We start from the raw sequence: 7,932 nt of genomic DNA, 5'->3' as shown, positions 1-7,932 counted from the left end.
GTGAACACCCCCACACACACAGACTGCTGGCCTTTTTCATTCCAGAGACTCATGCCTGTGGCTTATTGGTTCATAGAACTGTGTATTGTGTGCCTAGTCCTCTTCTCCACCTCCTCTCCAATCCCACAGCTCCTGAAGAGCTGAATTGAGTCATGGATGATTTTACCTACTGGAAAACAAACCAAGCACATCCCAAGAGGGCCATGCTGAAAGCACAGGAACAGCATGCCATTTGTATGATGTTAGAGAAGCGTTTGGGTGGGTGTGAAAGGACTCAAAGACTCCTGGATGCTACAGTGGATACACACACACACACACACACACGAGTGTTGTAACATCCTGGCACCTAACCTGGCAGACACTCACAACACCACAACACACTAGAGTGTGGCAGCAAACAATGTATTTTCCCCTTGAGTCCTGAACATCCCATGAGACAAGGTTGAGAAGAGGACAGGACAGGAGTGAGTTCATGAGACGGGACTCATGAATCCACTATTTTTTCCCCTCAAGGCCAAAGCTGATCTTTTGAGTGTGCTGCCTGGTCTTGTCATTGCTCCAACACACCTACAATGTGTACCAAGAAGATCATGGCTCACTACCTCTTGGCTCAAGCCAAGGGTTTTCTGGGAAGCTGGTGAGCTACAAACACAGAAGTCTGAGGATGCATTCACAGGGCTGGCTGCCACTCCAGAGAAACTCAATGTATTTTGAGATCATGTCCACTGAACAGGCATAGAGGAGGGCACAGTCCCACACCCACTGGGTTCTGCCCCTCTCTTACACACTTAATATTTGGGAGTCTATCCTATCCCCTCCCCCTCTCCTAGCAGTTAAGGGCCTGGTCACACTATTCTTTGGACGGGGCAAAGCAACATTAGCCCTCTGCAAATCTTGCAGTCATGTACACAGAGGCATGCATAGAGCAAGGATAGAAACTTCCCTCCTTTTGTCAGTTCAGCATCTGGTAAAATAGCATATATGGATATGAAAGGCATTTGCATGAGCTCTTCACAGGTTGAGAACCCTGCAAAAACAGGGCTTCCCATCACATCTCCACAGCTTGTGTGTACAGTTTCTAGGTGTAAAGATGTTTTCATGAGATATGCTCAATTTGCATAAGGAAGGGAGAGCAGAGTGAAATCTCCTCTCTCCCTCCCCCATCCCATTCAATGAGTGTACACAACTGTAATATGTGAACAGGGTTAATGTTGCTTCACCATATATATAGAAGTATAAACAGGTTATACTCCAAGCAACCAGAAGAACAACAGGAGGCAGATTAGACTCCAAGATGCTAAGCACTATGGGTGGGTGGCTAAGATTTTGGATGGACATGTTACAGAAATACGGAACCTGTGATATGTAGTTTGCTTTCTGACAGAATATATACCCACTGAACCACCAAAACGCACCCACCCAACTTTTGACTCAACTTAGAATCATAGAATCATAGAGTTGGAAGAGACCACAAGGGCCATCCAGTCCAACCCCCTGCCGAGCAGGAAACACCATCAAAGCATTATTTGGCATATGCCTGTCAAGCCTCTCCTTAAAGACCTCCAAAGAAGGAGACTCCACCACACTCCTTGGTAGCAAATTCCACTGCCGAACAGCTCTTACTGTCAGTAAGACAGTAGCAAGCACAGTTTTGCTTGCAGTAGCAAGCACAGTTTTAGTTTTGCCCCATATCTGGCTGGAGAAGAGGCTGAATGAAAGTGCTGGGGTTTTGGGTGGGGATAGAATGGGAGTTCCAGTCATCATCCCTGCTCACTGCTTCTGGGCTTTTAAAGGGGACTGGCAAGATCTCTTGTTTAATACCAGTAAGCACAGCAGCAAGTGATAGAAGGTTGTAGCTGGTGCTGATGTCACAGTCAGTTATTATCATGGAATATTCAGGGGTTGCGGGGAGAGACTCTGCATATTGTCAAAGCCTGATAATGACAACAAATATAATTAAACAATGACATTTTTATATATATATATAAAAATCAAAGCTTCCAGACTGCAATCAACCCTCAGATTGATGCTTGCTAAATGGAAAATAGGGTGTCATTTGTATTAAAACATGTCAGTGGTTTTGTACAGATTTGAGCTTCCTTAGATTGTATTCAACTGTAAGTAAATTATATATTATTTTGGAGGCTTTTGATCTATGTAATAAGCCTTTGTGTACAAAATAAAGGGAAGCCAGGAGACAAAGAAATCAGCATCAGACCCCATTCTCTGACATCTCTGATCTGGTATGTGTTAGTTTTCCCAATGGAATCACTGTCAAGTATTTAATTGTTGGAAGGACTTCCTGTCCCTGTTTGATTTACAATGATCTGCTATCATTGGACTATAAATAAGCTCCTTCTGCATTTAGGTAGGACATCGCTGAGCAAAAAAAAGCTGGAGACTGAATTTAGGACCCTGTCTCACTTCGCAGCTGAAATTTTTTCTTGCCTAAATCTTTCCCCTAAAATGACTGGACAAAGGGGCAGTCCCACCATGTGTGTTAATATGTTCCTAATTGCTCACACTTTCCCCAGAAAAGAATTGGCCTATATGCCCTCTGACTATATGGTACCTGACTGGTATAAAATACCAGTAGCTAATTTATTTATTTTTTTATCATGTATTCCATTCCATTAGGAATTACTAAAAACCAACCAACCAAACAAACAAACAAACAAAAACCCTTTCATGTTTCTTGTAAGGCCATGTGTCTCCAATTCTTTCATCAACCGGGGTTCCATTTCTATTTTCAAAAAAGCCTGTTCAGATGGTCCTGAGCAATATGCCTTTGAGGGCCAACTAGGAGAAACTTACGACATCTCTGGACCATGTTAAGGGATGTGCAATTTGCTGTAACATGTAATCTTGAGATAAGAAATGACGCAGTTAGAGGAACTATAGTAAAACAGCAGCATATGGGGTTGATTTTTGTCCATAAGTTTCCATATGAATAAAGAGAATATGGCTCCCTTCCAGGAGATCAATCATTCTATAGGTCTTAACTGTTCAATTTCTAGGATGCGTATGATTCACAAACTGGGGAAATGAAAATCTAATGAGGTCAGTGGTGATGTTCCAGGCCTGATCCTCTTTTCCTAGTCATCCTAAGTTGTACAGTATATGTAGTTTTAAAATATTGCTTATGGAAGTACATTTCACAACACCAGATATAGTCATTTTTCTTTATTCCTCCCTTTGCATCCTCTATATCACACACACAGAGCACCTAAGGAGTAAAACTGGATGCATCAAGCAGCACAGGCTCTATTGACAAAAAGAAAGTTGCATGGCTGTCACTGAAGAGTGGATCCTGGGAGGGCTTGCTTTAGATTGCTCTGGGTCTCAAGCCAGCTTGCCTAGAGAGAGCTGCTCTTTTCTTTCAGCCTTTTTCCAATGCATGTTTCTGTTTGTAAGTTTAAAAGTCCCCAGGATTTGCTGCCTTTGAAGCACAGTCAAGCTAGCAGATGGAATCAGTCAGTACCTTCCACTCCAAAATCCTGGGAAGATGAAGCAGGATGAATGGTGGAAGAAGGGATTGGGTTGTATGTGTTTGATTGTGGAGAGATTGTCAGGAAAAACCTCTATTGAACTCTTTGGCCCACTTATTCCAAAGGGGTACTGCCTAGGTATGAAGAAGAAGAAGAAATACTGTATAGGACTAGGATTTTCATGGAAGAAAAGGAGTCAGGGAATTAATTGGTTTGTAGAATGAATAAATTCAGGCACATCGATACTTGGCCATATGGTAATCCAAATTCAAAGTCAAGAATGAAGGTGGCAGCAAAGGGGGTTGGGCTAGATGATCCTTTGGGACCCTTCCGTCTCTTCAGTTCTACGATTCTATGAAATTTGCAAGGGTAGTGATAGTGAGGGAGCATGGTGATGCCCTTTCCCCCTCCATAAGCTGAACCACAGCAAGCCTGTTGCATAATCACTTAGGCTACAGACCTGCTTATATTTCCAGAGTGGTAGAGTAACAGATTTTCCACTGCATGCTTAGGTGTAGAAGAGGTGGTTCCGAGTTGTGTTAGCACTAATATTCAGAAGCAATGGGGAGTAGTTGCTCCAGAGCAAGTAATCTTAACGAAGAGCATCTTTGCTACATGTAACAGCTTTCAAAACATAAACATCAAAGGTTAATCACCATTTAGACACTTATATGTTACACGCTTAATGTGGCTGAACATTATGCCTGTTTACATGAATACTTAATAAAGTATACAGGAACATGAAATACAAATGCACAGTAACTGTTCGCATTAGGAAACGCTACACATTCCATGCTGGTGCACAACTCTGATGTGAGGAATATACATATGCAACAAATATTCATGATGTGAATCTGAACTTTCCAAAACAAATGAAGGCACAAAAACAGGATGGGTGACACCTGGCTTGAGAGCAGTACATGTGAAAAGGATCTAGGAGTCTTGGTAGACCACAGACTTGACATGAGTCAGCAGTGTGATGCAGCAGCTAAAAAAGCCAATGCAATTCTGGGCTGCATCAAGAGGAGTATAGCATCTAGATCTAGGGAAGTAATAGTACCACTGTATTCTGCGCTGGTCAGACCTCACCTGGAGTACTGTGTCCAGTTCTGGGCACCACAGTTCAAGAAGGATACTGATAAGCTGGAACGTGTCTAGAAGAGGGCAACCAAAATGGTCAAAGGCCTGGAAACGATGCCTTATGAGGAACGGCTTAGGGAGCTGGGTATGTTTAGCCTGGAGAAGAGAAGGTTAAGGGGTGATATGATAGCCATGTTCAAATATATGAAAGGATGTCATATGGAGGAGGGAAAAAGATTGTTTTCTGCTGCTCCAGAGAAGCGGCAATGGATTAAAACTTCAAGAAAGAAGATTCCACCTAAACATTAGGAAGAACTTCCTGACAGTAAGAGCTGTTCGGCAGTGGAATTTGCTACCAAGGAGTGTGGTGGAGTCTCCTTCTTTGGAGGTCTTTAAGCAGAGGCTTGACAGCCATATGTCAAGAATGCTTTGATGGTGTTTCCTGCTTGGCAGGGGTTTGGACTGGATGGCCCTTGTGGTCTTTTCCAACTCTATGATTCTATGATTCTATGAATTCAGCAGGACTTAAACTAGATCCAGCTTCAATGTCATTTTTCAGAATTTAGGACTACCTGCTGCAAAGAGTCATACTGGATCTACAAAGCACCATGCTTACTTGCAGATGACACCAAATTACGGTAGGAGGGACAGCTAATGCCACAGAAGACAGAACTAGGATTCAAGATGGCCTTAACAGATTGGAGAACTGGGCCCAAAGTAACAAAATTAATTCCAATAGGGACAAATGTAAGGTTCTACACTTAGGCAGGAACAACCAGCTGCACAAATATAGGATGGAGGATACCTGGCTTGCCAGTAGTACAAATGAAAAGGATCTAAGGGTCTTTGTAGACCACAAGCTTAACTTGAGTCACCAGTGTGATTCAACAGCAAAAAGAAAAGAAAACCTAATGCTAGTCTAGGCTGCATCAACAGATGTATAGCATCCCAGTCAAGGGAAGTCATAGTACCACTCTATCCTGCCCTAGTCAGACTACACCTGGAGTCCTGTGTCCAGTTCTGGGCACCACAATTTAAGAAAGATATTGACAAGTTGGAACAAATGCAGAGGAGGGTGACCAAGATTATCAAGGGTCTGGAAACCAGGCCTGATGAGAAACAGTTGAGGGAGTTGGATATGTTTAGCCTGGTAAAGAAAAGACTGAGAGGAGATATGATAGACATCTTCAAATATCTAAAGGGAAATTACATGGAAGATGGAGCAACCTTGTTTTATTCAGCTCTGGATGGTAGGACCCAAACCAAGGGCTTCAAATTACAAGGAAGGAGATTCCAGCTAAACCTCAGGAAGAACTTTCTGGTGGTAAGAGCTGTTCAACAGTGACGCAAACTCCCTCAGAAGGTGGTGGACTCTCCTTCACTTGAGGCTTTTAAGCCAAGATTGGGCCTGTTGTGGATACTTTAGTTGAGATTCCTGCATTGAAGGGATTGGACTAGATGACCCTCAGGGTCCCTTTCCAACCATTCTATGAAGATGAAGCAGAGTGATCTGATTGGCAAAATAGCTTTGTTTTGGGGTGGTTTTTTTTGTTTTGTTTTTTGCATTCAGATTCTTGCGACCATGAATTGCATTCACCCTTGCCTGAAAGCAAAAGCAGCTTCAGAGGAACTACAGATCGTTTCTCTTAGCAGGCAGATACACAGAGATTTAGGAAGCCTTCTACACCTGACCTTATCTGGAAGGTCTCAGTGCTATCAGCCGAACTGAGGATGAATGATATGCTAAGATGCCAGCCAATGAGACCACCTACCTTTCAAACTTCTCAGTCATTTATTAGATCTCCACAGGCAAAAGGACGTCTTCCTCATGTCCCATCGTCTCCCTATGGCATTTCCATGTAGAGCACTACTGCCCTCCTGTGGTCAAGCAGAGGCTGATGTCTTCTGGGGAACCCAATAAACACCAACTGATCTTTATCGGTGATGGTTACATTTGTAAACTACATTTCCTACAAACACGTTGTTTTCAAAGTAGCTCATAGAAAATCAAAGTAGCACACCAAAATGGTAATACTTAACAAATGTAACATTAACAATGTAACATTGACAGTTCAGCAATGAATAGTTCATTTAAACCTCTGTCTCACCCATCAGCCCCAGCCAGCATGGCCAATGTTCAGGGACGATGGGAGTTGTAGTCCAACAACATCAGAAGGACCAGAGGTTCTCCATCCCTGATTTAAATCATGTTGAAAGTGGTCGGAAGCCTAAAGCACACCAGTAAGTCAATCAACAGCATTTAATATGAATAACACCAACCCTGCACCAGCATAAAGCGAGCCAATCAGCAATTCTTGTTAAGTGAACTATCAATAAAATATCTAGCCCAGGCCAAACAATCAGCAAAAGAGGAAAAGGATGCACAGCTGAAGAAAACAGCAGGCAAGCAAGGACAAGCCTACAATATCCTGAGACAAAAATGTGACCCAACCAGCCAAGTAGAAGCCTTGTGCTTCAGTGAAACACACTATGCATGTGAGGGACAGAGTTCAAATAGGACAGTTAGCAACCAGAATGGCCCATCTTAAGTGCAATAGGCAAAAGAGGAGCCCGTAAGGGAAAAAGGTAAGCACATCAATAATTTCCCTAACAGTGACATACCATATTAAACAGTCATGGCTTCCCCCAAAGAATCCTGGGAATTGCGATTTCTTAAAGGTGCTGAGAACTGCTAGGAGGTCCCTGTTCCCCTCACACAGCTGCAATCCTTTGAGTTTCCTGGGAATAGGGATTGACTGCTAAACAGCTGTAGCTCTGTGGGGGGGGATTGAGGTCTCTTTAAAACTCTCAGGATGCTTAACGAAATACAGTTCCCATGATGCTTTGGGGAAAGTCATTGGCTTTCTGAAGCAGTACCATCCTGCTTCCACTGTGTAGTGCAGACGGGGTTTTTACAGAAGAGTCATTTTAAAGAGCGAAGACCAAGTCCACTTCTCCGAAATGGACAGCAAGATAGGAATTCAATCACCTCCACACACCTCTCTTGTCCCTGGATAGCCACAAAGGCTAGCAAGTGGGTCTGAGGGTGCATATTTGGCCCTTAAGGTTCCAGTTGATTGTGCCTATAACACGCATAGCACAGTTCCACATATGCTCTGTGCCTCATGGGAGCTGTCCAACTGACATGCCAGTTGGCTGAGAGGGGGCAGTGCACCCAGGGACTGCCTCAGTGCTCTAGAAAGCTGTTCAGGTGCTCCTGAGAAGAATGAAAATAGAGGCCACAGCAAGTAGGAAGGAGGACCGTGAAGCAAGGAAAACATAATGTTTGTTTACAAGGCCAGAAGAAATGGAGAGTAGCAAATACCAAAGGCCAGCAAAGTTTCCCCCCTCCCTTTCCTTCCTT

The 7,932-nt window shown here is 43.3% G+C and overlaps 1 long non-coding RNA gene across 1 annotated transcript; it reads right to left on the bottom strand.

Annotated features, from left to right (window-relative positions):
* Nucleotides 1-3,168: 3,168 nt before the first annotated feature.
* LOC148687601 (uncharacterized) lies at nucleotides 3,169-7,564 on the bottom strand. Its single transcript, XR_015946800.1, has 2 exons — nucleotides 6,341-7,564; nucleotides 3,169-3,622 (listed from the first exon to the last, which is right to left on the bottom strand). It is a non-coding gene; the product is annotated as an uncharacterized LOC148687601 (long non-coding RNA).
* Between the last annotated feature and the right edge of the window lie 368 nt (nucleotides 7,565-7,932).

Source organism: Zootoca vivipara, chromosome 1 (genome assembly GCF_965207765.1).
Source record: "Zootoca vivipara chromosome 1, rZooViv2.hap1.1, whole genome shotgun sequence".
NCBI classification, from domain to species: Eukaryota; Metazoa; Chordata; class Lepidosauria; order Squamata; family Lacertidae; genus Zootoca; species Zootoca vivipara.
This window is presented reverse-complemented; position numbering and strand designations above follow the sequence as displayed.